The sequence below is a fragment of the Pseudochaenichthys georgianus genome, chromosome 12 (assembly GCF_902827115.2).
Source record: "Pseudochaenichthys georgianus chromosome 12, fPseGeo1.2, whole genome shotgun sequence".
NCBI lineage: Eukaryota > Metazoa > Chordata > Actinopteri > Perciformes > Channichthyidae > Pseudochaenichthys > Pseudochaenichthys georgianus.
This window is the reverse complement of record NC_047514.1, coordinates 29,132,972-29,147,121: the sequence shown is the minus strand read 5'-3', so window position 1 is coordinate 29,147,121 and position 14,150 is coordinate 29,132,972. Positions and strand designations below refer to the sequence as shown.

At 43.9% G+C, this 14,150-nt stretch overlaps 1 pseudogene; it reads right to left on the bottom strand.

Moving 5' to 3' along the window:
* Positions 1–12,093: 12,093 nt before the first annotated feature.
* LOC139434884 (uncharacterized) lies at positions 12,094–13,691 on the bottom strand (annotated as a pseudogene).
* Between the last annotated feature and the right edge of the window lie 459 nt (positions 13,692–14,150).

Sequence of the window (14,150 nt, the reverse complement as noted above, 5' to 3'; positions counted from 1 at the left end):
GTGATTCTCACAACAAAAATAAAGAACAAAACAATACCAACAATAAAAAACAAATTATTATAGGAATGTTAAGAGACAAAGAAATTATAAACATTCTAAGAGGCCGACTACAAAAGGTAGACTCATTGGCTCTTGATGACATCAATGAGCAGTCCCAACAGATGCTGCTGTATAAAAAGAAATAGAATAGGCCCATATTTCTTCTATTTAGTGTTGGATGATTTGTTGTATTGATTGCTGATGGATGTTAAGATATGTTTTACAATTATAACAAAAATATTATTGTAATTGGAATCAAAAAGATTGCAAATCATAGTTTTAATAAAATGACTAGCAATATAGGATTTATTCAACAGCGGTAAAGCATTAAGTTGCTAAATTAACGTACACTGAAGTATAAAACAACTTACCACTATTCAGGAAAGGCTCTGATCAGAAGGGTTGACTAGTAGGACAGCAAAGAGATGGAGGAGGTCTCTGTCATGTACAACCATTGGTAGATGTTACACCTGAAAGAAAGATAAGGAAATAAAACAACACAGGAGGACAAACATCCTCTTAAGTAAAAGACCAAATCATGTCAAGCTTTAACCTGAGCCTGTTTTTTCAGTCTTTACAATGCACTGTTGGAAATGACCTTCCAAAGGCTACATTCAAACTTAATACCATAAATAACTGGGTACCAAAGTGCTTTACCTGATAGAACACGTTCCACACGGAGCAGCAACCATCCGGCTGGGCCTTTTGCTGCATATCATCTCCTCCCTCTCCACTGTTTCCAGTAGATCTCTACTATCCAATAAAACTGAAATTCCCCAAAAAATCATATTAAAAAAGTTAAAAACAATAACTTGATTTTGGCATTGAAATGGATTAGAATCTCACCTTTTTCCTGGACGTCAGGAAGTCGTTCCCTTCAAGTCCACAACCAGTCATAAGAGTTCAAATGCAAAGCCTGAACGATGACAAGAGCGAGAGACTTACATTTTACAGTTATATTATTATCATTAACACCAGAGCAGTGTGTACATACGTACGACATGCAGAGAACAGATCAAATCCCCTGACAGACTCACACACTTTGGTGATGTCCTCATCTGATAATGTTCCATTTTTTAGCAGCAAAGTAACATTACTCAAAGTATATGTCGGACCCAACTCATTTACAGTGTGTTAGCATCTCCTCAATAATGGTCTGTATAGTTGAGTAGAAAAAAACGGTCCCTACAATTTCAGGTAGATTAACACACATTTGTAAGAAAGGTTTACAATGAAGCACAAAAACCCTCTTTGTATTAAGCTAGCTGCCACATAAAGTACAGCTTAACATGCTAACCTTTGATAGAGTGAGCTACAGTTACGGCCCGTCTTCAACGCTTCTGCCCATTCACTTTGAATGGGGTGACGTCACGATTCGCCGAACTGCATTGTGGGAGCAAAGCGGAGCTTTGCTGGCGTTGCTCGCTGCAAAAGTTGAGCAATGTTCAACTTTTGAAGCTTCGGCGGAAGCGTCAGCCAATCAAAACATATGCCAGTACAAGCTCTAGCCAATCAAACCGCTGCTTGTGTGTCAGGGACGGGAGATTCATGTGATTGGTTGTTGGTCGAGTTTCAGACACGCCCGCCGGCAAGCTTCAATGCACGCCGCTGTGTGGACATACCGTTAGCTAACTTCATGTTCAACACAAAATCTCTAATGCAGCATTTCTCAAAGTGTGGGGCGTGCCCCACTGGTGGGGCGAAGAGATGTGATAGGTGGGTCGCGATGCACGGGAGATTTATTTGTTTTCATTATTTTTTTCTTTTATTTATTTTTGAAATACATTTACCTCAGGCCGGAATCGAACCTTGGTCCTTATGGGCGGTAGTGGACTGTTACAGCCGGAGACTCGCAACGGCGGTTGACTTTCACAGCGGTGCTGTGAAAGTCCACGGCCCACCTATGCCAGAGCCAGCGGCCCACCGAAGGCAGCAGCCAGCAGCCCACCGAAGGCAGCAGCCAGCAGCCCACCAACGCCAGCAGCCCACCAACGCCAGCAGCCCACCAACGCCAGCAGCCCACCAACGCCAGCAGCCCACCAACACCAGCAGCCCACCAACGCCAGCGGCCCACCGGGAAAAGTCCCGAATCTCCCGATGGCCAATCCGAGCCTGCTCACACACACACACACACACAACTGAAACTAAAATAATTTACAGACATATGTAAAAATCTCTCATACACACATGTGAAACGCTCTCACACACAACAGCGTTGCAGTCGGGAAGAAAAGCAATGTGGAGCGGCACCTCACCACTTTATAAAGAGTTTAACCGTGACACTTTTCGAAATCCCGTTTGTGTCCCCTGTAAGAAATTAAAATCAATGTTGATATGGCGTAATTTAAATTAAATACAGGGTTTTAATTTAAAGCTGTTTTAGTCTGAAAAACCGGAAGTTCACACTAACTTTTAACTTAAAACTTGTATTCTGAAAAATCTTCATTTCCGGTTAGCATTAGCATGCAGCTTGGGGAGAGCGCCTCCAAGAAGAGTCTCATTTGTATATCATCGCACTATTTTGTTTAATTAAATGCTGTTAACTTTTATAAGCTTCCTTTGACTCTTTTCAGTTTATCCTGGTCTCTGGGTTTTAAGAAATCCTAACAATTTGGAGGCACTGCTGGGAGCCCTTGGAGACAGGAGAAGAGCTGGAGAGGCATGGAAGCTACAAGCTAACACAAAGACAAGGTCTGTGAAATTGTGCTGTGATATACTGAGATTCCAAGTTTGTGTGTGTTTTTTATGTAGCATTAAGATGGAAGGCACTAGATTTGTTTTATCTGGTTTACATTTGACTGTTTCCATATAGTGTTAAGATCTCTGGCTATAGGCATTTCACTTGATGGATTCAATTGGACTGGGTTCATTCATGCTGTGGAGTCTATTTGTATATAACATTAGAAAGACTGATTCTTATTATTACATTATAAGCTTATTGTGCTCATTTATGTGGCAGTGACTTTGGAATAAATAGACTCAATCACCCCCCCCCCCCTCCCCCCAAGTTTTGATGGGGAAGACAGGAACGAAGGGAAAAGTTACATGAGAAAGTGTTTTTGACCTTGTCGGACAAAGGCAGTCACATTTTGTACAGGCTCCCACTACCTGTTAGCATCTATCTCTCCTGCTTACAAACATTTAGCCACCCCTGCTTATATGTATACATCTGGATAATACACAGATAACAGACCTTAACCTGTTAAACCCCGAGCCTGTTTCAGGTTTCAGGCTCGAAAATGACATTCCCAGAACAAATGACTATAACTTCACTTCTAAAAGGTTTATATGAATAATTGTTGTTGTCAAAGCAAGGTTACATCTGTGAGTTGGATGTAGAAGTGTCAGAATCAATATAGAGTTTTCTGTGTCAGAGTACATTCAGGTGGAACATAGCAAAAAAATGTAAATTCCTGTCTCCGCCTAAAGAAAACCCATTACTTATAGTGAAGACCAACCTTGAATGATGGGTTAGTAGCCTAAAAGCTTTAGGAATCCAAAGTATAACATATAATAACTACCCTGTATCAAGATTGAGGCAAAACAAGTGACATTTGACCTTTTTAAAGAGGTTTATGTAAATAAAGTCCAGGCGGAATAAGCTTTGGGCACATTTGTTCCATCAGTGCCATTTGACCTTTTTCAGGTACCAGACTATACAAATTATTGTATTACATTGAATCATCACTATAGGTATTCATTCCACCCAAAAAAAAAAAAAAAAATGTAAAAAACATGTGTGTGTGAGTGTGTGTGTGTAGGTGTGTGTGTGTGTGTGTGTGTGTGTGTGTGTGTGTGTGTGTGTGTGTGTGTGTGTGTGTGTGTGTGTGTGTGTGTGTGTGTGTGTGTGTGTGTGTGTGTGTGTGTGTGTATGTGTAAGTGTAGCTGTGTGGGTATGTAAGTGTAGCTGTGTGTAGGTGTGTATGTGTAGTTGTGTGTGTATGTAACTGTACCAACGCACTATACAATAAAACTACACTGTAGGTCATTGTGTGTAGGTGTACTTGCACAATAAAAAACACCAGAAGCATAGGTAACATTTGACTCCAACTGGGGCAGATTTATTTCAAACATTTTACCAACACACTATAGGCATGTAAAAACAAACATTTTACCAACGTACTATACAATAAAACCACACTGTAGGTTTGTAAAAACAACAAATATTTGACCAACACACTATACAATAAAATCACACTAGGTATATAAAAACAACAAGTATTTTTTTTTTTAAATAAACCTACCTGAACTTTATACCTACCTGAATGTTCCAGTATTTAGGTCGTGCCACTCCCTGAAACAGTTCTTTTTGACAGTGAAGCACAGAGGGACCTGGCACCCTCCTGCAGTACACAGGAGGTGTCTTCACCCTTTTGAGTCCAGCATCTAGGCACCTCCAGCAGTTTTTCCTGACCTTGGTGGCATCTTCCCCATAATACTCGGGCATGCATGTGAGTGGTGGAGGAGGGGGTGGTGGAGGTGCAGGGCCTTCAGCAGGGCCTTCAGCAAACTCCAACAATTCTGCAGCAAGCTGCTCCCTGAAAGTCTTCTGGGTGTGTGGCTTTGTCCTGCTGGGGTCACACCTCATCTAACAAATGTGGAAAAACAAAGAGATTAGATTAATTCACTGGCTTATACTTATAGGATAATATTGGACTATAAATTAATAATATTACACCAAATAAATAAGTAAACACATGTATTACAAACACTGGCCATTCATTTAGAAAATGTAACTCCGAAAAGACAAGTAACACTATTTAGCATTTTGGCTAATCATTCCTGTTGGCTAAGCTAACACTGTGATGCAGTTCCACCAAACACAAAAGTAATATATAAAAAGGATCATATTGGACAATAAATTAATAATATTACACCAAATAAATAAGTAAACACATATATATATATATATATATATATATATATATTCATTCACTGGCCATTCATTTAGAAAATGTAACTCCAAAAAGACAAGTAACACTATTTAGCATTTTGCCTAATCATTCCTGTAGCTTCTTGGCTAAGCTAGCACTGTGACGCAGTTTCACCAAACACATAAGTAATATATAAAAACAGAGAGATTACATACCTTTCCCGTGGTGGAAGTTCAACATCCGAGTCACTACTGTCCGGATCCAGGTCTGGCTGGAGGAGATCTTCATCATCCGACGAAGAGTCATCTGGTATGATCATAGCTATCGTCAGCTAGCATCTCTTGCAGCTGCTCTGTGGTGAAGCTCTCCCTTCTGGCTGCGTAATGCGTAATGGAGCCGGAGCGGGCGTAGTTTATACTACGCAGGATCATATCTTTGGAACCCATTGGTCGATTTGGGTGATTGACACCTTTTCTGAACCGTTAGAGCCAATAGAATCGAGTGACAGTTAGTAAGTCCCGCTAAACACTTACGTCAAGTAGAGAGAGGTTTGCGTAAACAGCACGTTTATACCTACTCTGCTGCCATGAATGTAATGATAGATTATCAGGAACAATTCTAAAGTGACTAAGAGACATTGGATTAACCTTAAACAGCGTTTTTATTCCCTTGAACAAGAGCTTTGATCACGAAACAGCAACGGTAAAACATAATTATTGTTATGGTTTTGAAAACTGTTGTTTTTTTTCTTCTCTGTTCTGGCTGCTAGCTCAGTGAGTTTGTCTCCTACAGTGATGATACGTATAACAAAAATAATCTGTGAAGTATCAGCTTTCAGATGATATGTAGTTTCTGCAGAAAATATTAAGTTTTGAAGATCGTTTTTGCTAGTTAGCACCGGAAGTAGCATCTGCCCGTTTTAGCTAAGGGCTAATGCTAACGCTTCTTGTGAGACTTGTGTTTTGTTTCTGTAAAAATGGTTCATATTGTCAGTTAGCTGAGATTCTTCTCGTTAATCTGGTATAACACATTAATAGGTTTTTAAATATTAAGATGCCCTGAGACACAGTGTTGTGAAAAAAAAAAACAGGGTCCCGTCGGCGGGGACCTTCGGGCTTAACAGGTTAAGAAGGACATCCGACGGCTTTCTGACGAGCTGAAAGAAAAAGACTCTCTCGTGTCCAGTCTCTTGTAGGTGGAGTCGGTGCAGTCTAAACAGCTTGTCTCATTCAGTGCAACTATCCATGACACAGTTCTGTGGGATCCTTCCACCTGTCCACGGCCTTCCGACTCTTCGACACCTGGCCATCAGCAGTCGTGGTCTGAGGTGGTGCGCAGGAGCTTATTGAATGGGGAGACTTCACCGCCTCGACTATGCCTTCAGAACCGCTTCACGACCCTGTCAGACGATCCGGTCGATCCAGCTGATGCTCCCGCGGCACTGACCCGTCCAGATTAGCACCCTGCCGACACTGCAACTCCTGCAACAGTATTTGTGCTGCTTCCCAGGCCACTGAGAAGTCAACTCGGCGTCCCTCATCCCGTCTGGCGACCTCCTCATGTCTTAAACTTCTCAAGGAGGCCGTGATGAGACACTCAGGAAGTTTTCTGGGCCCTGAGCCGGCAAGGAAATCCTCTCCCAGCCCAGCTGTTACTGTCTCACCACAACACTCTCCTCCTCTTCCCCCTTTTGCAACATTATGGTTTCCCGCTATATCTGAAGAAACGTTAGAGAAAACAAATTAGTATGATGGTGCCAGAGTAGGGAGGGACTTCCACAGGCCGGCTGAATGTTGATTGGAGGATCGTGTTGCCAAGAGACTCTATCTGAGTCTCCGCACCAACCAAAGAGAACCAAGTCTAAACCATGGTATCTCTTCGGCTAGTCTTGACCAAGTAATATATATATATATATTTTGCTCTCTTTACAATAAATAGTTAAACTTAGAAGTTGTCTGTCTTTTCTGGAATTCTGAACCCAACAATGCCATTATGTGTTTGATGTGTTAAACCGGCGTAGTCTGGTTTAAGAAAGCCTTTGGATGGCGGATGTTACTGTGTGTGTTATAAGTGTTTGAACCAGAGTTGTCTGGTTTAATTTGTATGTGGCTCAGTCCACAAGCAGTGTGGTTTTTATTTGCACATGCTGTGTGTTCCCATTGTTCCCCTCCCCTTCCCCCGTCGGGCCATGAGGTAAAATGCTATGCTAAGCTAGGTAGTTGGCCAATTGGCATTACTAGAAAATACTGTCGTTTGTGTAAATAGTTTGATACAACCGGTAACTACTGATTAAATACACAGTGATGGCGTAGATCAGGTACACTTTTTGTTATATTCCATGGAATGCTCTTAACATCCTGATAGCAATGAATATCTTAAATGCTTTGACAAAAAATCCATAAAAAAAAGTAATCTGTAAAAAGCACGACCAGGGCCGGCTAAAATAACTGGATGGCCTACCTGCCTGTCAGCCTTCCATCTGTACACAAACTTATCGCTTGCCCTCATTGGTCATGTGTGCGTTTGTGTGTGTTGGAGGAGGGGCTCTGTAAGGAAGTGGCAGATGTTTTCTGGCTGCGTATTTTCAAATTCTAGCGCACTCAAACTAGTTTCTCCAAAATGACCTACCCCACCTTTAATATACTGTTTATTTTTTGATTTTCATTATTCGTAATCTCATTACACATATTATTTTATAAACTCTAATGTACATTGATACACTGTGCATTCTAATCTTGTATAATTAATATACTTTTTAATATTCGTATTTCAGATTCTCAGATTTTAAAGTTAAATTCATTACACATAATATTATTTAATAAACACTAGTGTTGTCAGGGTTTGAGTGTTGTGTGTTAAATTTTGGTTTTATTTTTGCTGTTCTGTGTTCCCTGGCTGCGTTTCGCTTCTCTTATTTTTCATTCCCTCGCTCCTCGGTCGAGGAACCACCAGACCATCCTTCGATGAAATCCTCAGACACTCGCCCCACCCCCTTACTGTGTATCGCTCACTGATTGGAAGATGCAGTGCATGCACTGATCTGATGCTTCTTGACATGAGAGCAGTTCTATATCGTATAAGGCTTCGCCCTCTAAGGCTATCGCTATTGGGTAATCCCTTTGCACGTGTGAAGCACTGACAGACTTATTCCACGCCCACCTATGACGTGCGCCCCACCTCCAGGCTCACTTCCGTATAAATAGGAAGTAGGCCATACAATCCACTCCTACTTTTCTTCAGCACTCCGTTGCAGAAGCATTGACAGGCAAAACAAGTTATTTTAAGAGCTACTTACTAAAAGAGCAAACATTCCTGGTTCCCCTGGGCCCATCCTCCCTCTCCTCCGGACGGGGGAAACAGGGTGGGGGCCCGGTGTCAACCCGACATATGAGTTACGACCGGAGCTCACGGTGTGAGTTTTGCCGGGGATTAGAGCATGCAAACGCGGCTCTCACTCCCCAGGTATCGTGCATTCATTGTGTCCATCTCCCTCGGGCCCACAGGCAGTGGAGAGCGGATGCTCTCGCTGCTGCGGCCGAGGATGATTGGCTAGTCCAGGAGTTTTACTCTGTGGACCAAGCCCTTTATTTATTGGATCCGAGTGGCGGGCAGCAGTCAGGCGACTCCTTCCCCTCCATTCACGGATCACCATGTGGTTCCCCCGCCCTGTCTCCCTCTCCTCCGGCGGGGGAGACAGGGCGGGGGCCCGGGGTCAGCCCGCTAGCCGAGCCTAGGTTCGGCTGCCGGGCTGACGACGGGTCAACGGGTCCCTCTATCCGCCATCACGGCTCTGCCGTATAGGCGGTATTCTTCAGGAACTCCCGGAGATCATCGGAAAGGCAGCCGCCTAATGAGATCCCCCGGTTCAGGAGAGCTCTCCTCCGGATGACATAAAGCTGCATAAGCGGCTGCCTCACAGCCTGTCGGTTGTTAAGCAGCAAAGCTTACGGCTTAAACCAGCTGTCTTTAAAACCTGTCGGTTAATTAGACAGCCCGGGTTTGTTTCCTATGTCACAGATGTGCCTCCTACACCTACCTCCGCTCATTCCTCAAGCAGGTTTGAGCGTGAACCTCAATGTCCGTTTTACGAGTTTTCTCCTAAACGGCGACATGAGGAGAGCCGCTGTGTAATACAGCGTGGGGAGGTGCATAAGCCAGCTGTTTGTTACCGGTAAGGTTAAACAGACAGCGGGGCTCGCCGTTTGAGCCGGCTGTAACCTGTTGGTTAGCGCGGCAGCGGGGCTCGCGGCACAAGCCAGCTGTAATTAACCAGTCGGTTATTTAACAGCAGGGCTTGACGGTTAAACCTGATGCTCCTAAACCTGTCGGTTATAGGCAGCACAGGTTTTTTTACTCTGTCCCAGATGTGCCTATACTACACACGGTCGTAATGAGCCCAGGGCTGTTATTACGCACTGTGTGAATAGCACTGCACACACCTCCGCTCATTCCTCAGCGGGTTTGAGCGTGAACGCACCTCAATGTCCAGTTTACGAGCCTTCTCCTAAACAGAGACAGGATGAGAGCTGCTGTGAGATGTAGCGTGTGGGCGGCAAGGGCTCTGAAGTAATACAGCACTTCGCCCTGTTGCTGTACAATCAACATGTGTTGATTCGAACAGACAACAAGGCAGCGGCGGCCTACATAAATCGCCAGGGAGGTGTTCGATCAGCGCAGCTGTTGAACACACATCCTACACAGCGAAATGGACAATGTTCCGTTTGGTGTGTAGGGAAAAACCTGGACCCCGTTGGGCCCCCTGTCTCGTGCTGTCATTCCTCCAGCTGTTGCTGGACAGGAATTTGACCTATAGCACGGTCGAAACATATGCTGCTGCCAATTCATCTTGCAACGTAGATTGGTGTCAGCACGGTGTTTAGTCACCCGCTGACAAAACGCTTTCTACGAGGAGTACAGCGACTCAGACCTGTGTCACGCGCTTTGGCGCCTCAATGCGTTTCGGCTTTAGTGTTACGCGCACTGAGTAAAGCTCCATTTGAACCTTTAGATCAGGTCCCCCTGAAGTTCTTGTCAGCCAAAGTAGCTCTGCTCTTGGCTCTCACATCAGCTAAAGGGTGAGTGATGTGTCTGCTCTCTCTGTGGCTCCGTCATGTCTCCAGATCCAAGGAGATGGCAGCTTAGCTGTTTTGCGCCCGAACCCGGTTTTTATGCCAAAGGTGATCACAAGCTCGTTTAGATCGAGAGTGAGGGCTTCTTTCCTCCACCTCACACATCAGAGGAGGAAGCCACATCTCATCTCCTCTGTCCCATGCGCGCGCTGGCATGCTATGTTGCACGCACGGATGCTTTACGCAAATCCCAGCGTCTGTTTGTGCATTATAGAGAGCGCTCATTAGGGCAGCCTCTGTCGGCACAGCGCCGGTCACACTGGCTGGGCGAGGCGGTGTCACAGGCGTATGTTTCCTCGGGGTTGGATCCCCCGGAAAACATTAAAGCGCACAGCACCAGGAGAATATCAACTTCTACGGTGTTGCACGGAGGAATGACAGTGGAAGACATTTGCATTGCTGCATCTTGGTCTTCACCCTGTTCTTTTATTCGTTTGTATTTGAGGGATGTCTCCCATTCCTCTCTGACACATTCAGTACTGAATAGCCTGCCAGAATGAGTAATGTCGGGGGTTTTCAATTGCATGCCCTCTCTCCTGCGTGTCGGCACTTAGAGAGCGGCCTTTTGTTCCCTTCTCTTGATCGTTTTTAACAAGTGAGACTCGATCTCTACTTTTTATAAACGACAGGTAGCCCGAGTAACCCCCTAAACGCACCAGGAGCGTCTGCGCCGCGTTACGGCCGCGGCGGTCGTAAGGATCGCGGCCACTCTAGTCAATGGGTGCTGTTCCACCAGACGCGCCACGCCACGCCGCGGCTCGGCGCGTCCCAGAAGCTCCTCGCCGCAAGGAATTTCTAAAATATAGGATGAATCCTATTTTTGAAGCGGCGCAGCGCGGCGCAGGCAGGAAGTGGAACGTTCATCCGGCCCAGGCCCATCCCCCAAATAAACTCGTGTTGCAGACCCCCTTTCACAACACGACACCCAAAATGGACGAAGAGCGATTCATCATCGAAGTGGAAAAACACACTATTTTGTATGATATAACCCATCAATACTACAAAGACAACGTCAGAAAGGACAAGGTCTGGTGTTTAGTCGGTGGAGTTATTGGAGTGGAAGGTAAATATTAATGTTTTAAAGTTAATGAATACTTGTATGTACAGTAGAGAGCCATTCAGTTTAACATGTTGTGAAAGTCATTAAAAAAAAATAGTAAACTTGCATTTCACAAGAAAGTAAGATCTTATTTCCTATATCCAAATATAAACATATATATACTGTATATATATATTATATTATTTTGTATTTATATAAAGAGTTATTGCATTTAACAGAATCAATCACATATACAGATGAGACACAGGATTGAAGCCAATGGGGCAGACAGAAGGGGAAGCATCATGTTAATTACAACCCCCAACATCCATATGATAATTGCCTGACAATGGTCAGAGCGACACCTGAGAACATTTTGTAGAAACCTGCAGGTTGCATTTAACCTAGATGCATAAATTCCCATCATATATATTGTTATATACTGTTTTTTTAAACTATACTTTAGCTTGTGAATTTTGCCCAGGGATCAATAGTTTTATTTAACCCATTAGAATGATAATATATTTTAATATTCAATTTATTTTGTATTCATTTTAAAGTATAGCTATCAGAAAAATGTAAAATGAAGAAATAATATTTCCCTCTGAGGTATTGTAGTAAAACAGGAAATTGTATTTCACAAGTGCCATTGCACAATAGTACAGTAATTCATCAAATATAGGGCTACTACATTTTGCTTTGTAATATTTTTTTACATCATTGAAAAAACAACTACCCAGAGTATAACCTTGAATTTATAGTCAGATAAATTGTGAGGACAGACAAGAATAATTTGGCAGTCATTTGTCAGACAAAACTATTTATTATGAAATGTATTATCAAAAAAATACATAATAACATAGGATATAAAAAATAAAGAACAGTTTTTTACAAATGCAACAATAACCTGTCTTTGAGAGTACAACAACTAATACTTTTTTGCTTTTTCGAATTCTCTGGAATGAAAAAACACATCTTTCAATCATTTTGTCGTAACTTGTGTGTGTTCCAGTAATCACACCATCCTGTCCTGCCAAGACACACTGCCCTCAGGAGAGTTGAAGAAGGTGCAGAAAGCCTCCCTCACATTACAGGCCTCTCTTGATGCCCTGTTTCCTCCCATGTTTCTCACTGGTGCCATGTGTCTTCCTTGCTGCTCTTCCTCATCCAGCAACCTCTGGTTTTCACTAGGGGCCAGCAGGAAGTTGTGTAGGATGCATGCAGCCACCACAAGCTTGTCCACGTTTTTCGGGTGCAGGTTGATGCGATGATGGAAGATTCTCCACCTGGAGGCCAGAATGCCGAAGGCATTTTCCACCACCATCCTTGCTCTGGAAAGTCTGTAGTTTAAAATCCTCTTTTGTTGAGTGAGGTTCTTTCCAGGGTATGGTCTCATCAGGTATGGCTTGAGTGGGAAAGCTGCGTCACCCACCATGACGAATGGCATCTCACCCAGGTGAGCAGCACCAGGTAGAGAGGTACTGGTTGGAACGTGTTCTGGCCTCCAGTCCTTTCCCCAAATCCGATCCGGCATACACCCCACCATCACTTGTTCTTCCGAAGTCCCCCACTTGAATCACTCGGAACCTGTAGTCAGCATCAACAAGTGCCAAAAGCACTATGGAAAAAGTCTTCTTATAATTGAAGTACTGACTCCCAGACAGTGGTGGTGCTTGGATGACGATGTGCTTTCCGTCTATTGCTCCCAAGCAATTTGGGAAATTCCATTTTTCCCAGAATCCTTGTGCAACCTCCTTCCACGTGTCTTCTGTTGGCCTGGGTAGGAACCTCTCCATCATCATTTTTTCAATGGCTGCACACACCAAATGGACAGCTTCTCTCACAGTACTGCATCCTAGGCGATAGCTGAATGCTAGGCTGACCAGTGAGTCCCCGGAAGCCAAGTATCTGTGAAGGGAAAAACAAGCAAAGAATTAATAAGTGAAATCATTTTATTAATCGGAATCTATTTTTTTTTTCAGTCGACGTTTGCAAGGCGAAATGGAAGTCACTGAGGGATGCTTTCGTCAAAAACCGGAAGAAGAGCAAAACCCTGGAGGCGCGGCACTGCACGCGACTCGGGATCGGGAGAGAATGTTTGTTTGTTTTCTAAGTCATTCATTCATTACACGTTTGTTTTGCCAAGTTTTTCTTTCGTCAAGTGTGCTGTGTTGTTTTGTTTGTTTTTTATGGAGCCTGGCAAGCTCACATAAGTGAACAATAAGGCAAGATGACGATGGGGAAGAGGACTGCTGTGCTGCTTTTGCTAATGCTAATAACATCTAGCATTCGCTGTTTACAAAGCGAAGCCAACGCCGGGATAGCCGTGGGAAGCGAGCAGATGCTGCGGCCCTATGACAGGGAATGTCTGCTGTCCTTACGGAGAAGAGCCGCCTCGGAACCGGGCCTGCTGGACTATGTCCCGGAGGAGCTGCTAAAACGGCCGCGGAAACGAGGGAGGAGAGGCGGCATTAAACATCGACTCCGCCGGAGATGCAATAAGCCGCCGTTACCATCAATACTCTTCAGCAACGTCCGTTCCCTTAGAAATAAGGTGGAGGAGCTACGCCTCAACACTAGGATTTTAAACGAATACCGTGAGTCATGCATGATGATTTTCACTGAGACCTGGCTTCAGGAAGACTTCCCAGACTCATTGGTTAAGGTACAGGGCTTTTCAAACGTTCGTATGGACAGGAACAGTAACTCGGGGAAAGTGAGGGGGGGAGGCATTTGTGTTTATATAAAGGACTCTTGGTGCAGCAATTACACAACAAAAGACACTGTGTGCACTCCCGATATCGAACTCTTATGCCTAAGTCTGAGACCATTTTACCTACCTAGAGACTATGGGAACATTTTTATCTGTGCTGTTTACATCCCACCCAATGGTAACGCATCAAAGGCTGCCTCACGTGTAGCGGACTGCGTGCACGAGCAGTTAAAGAACAAACCTGATGCACCTATATTTGTTATTGGAGATTTTAATCACTGTAAGCTAGAACCAGCACTTCCGGGATTCCAGCAATACGTAAAAAATGGCACCCGGAAAAATAACATACTGGACAA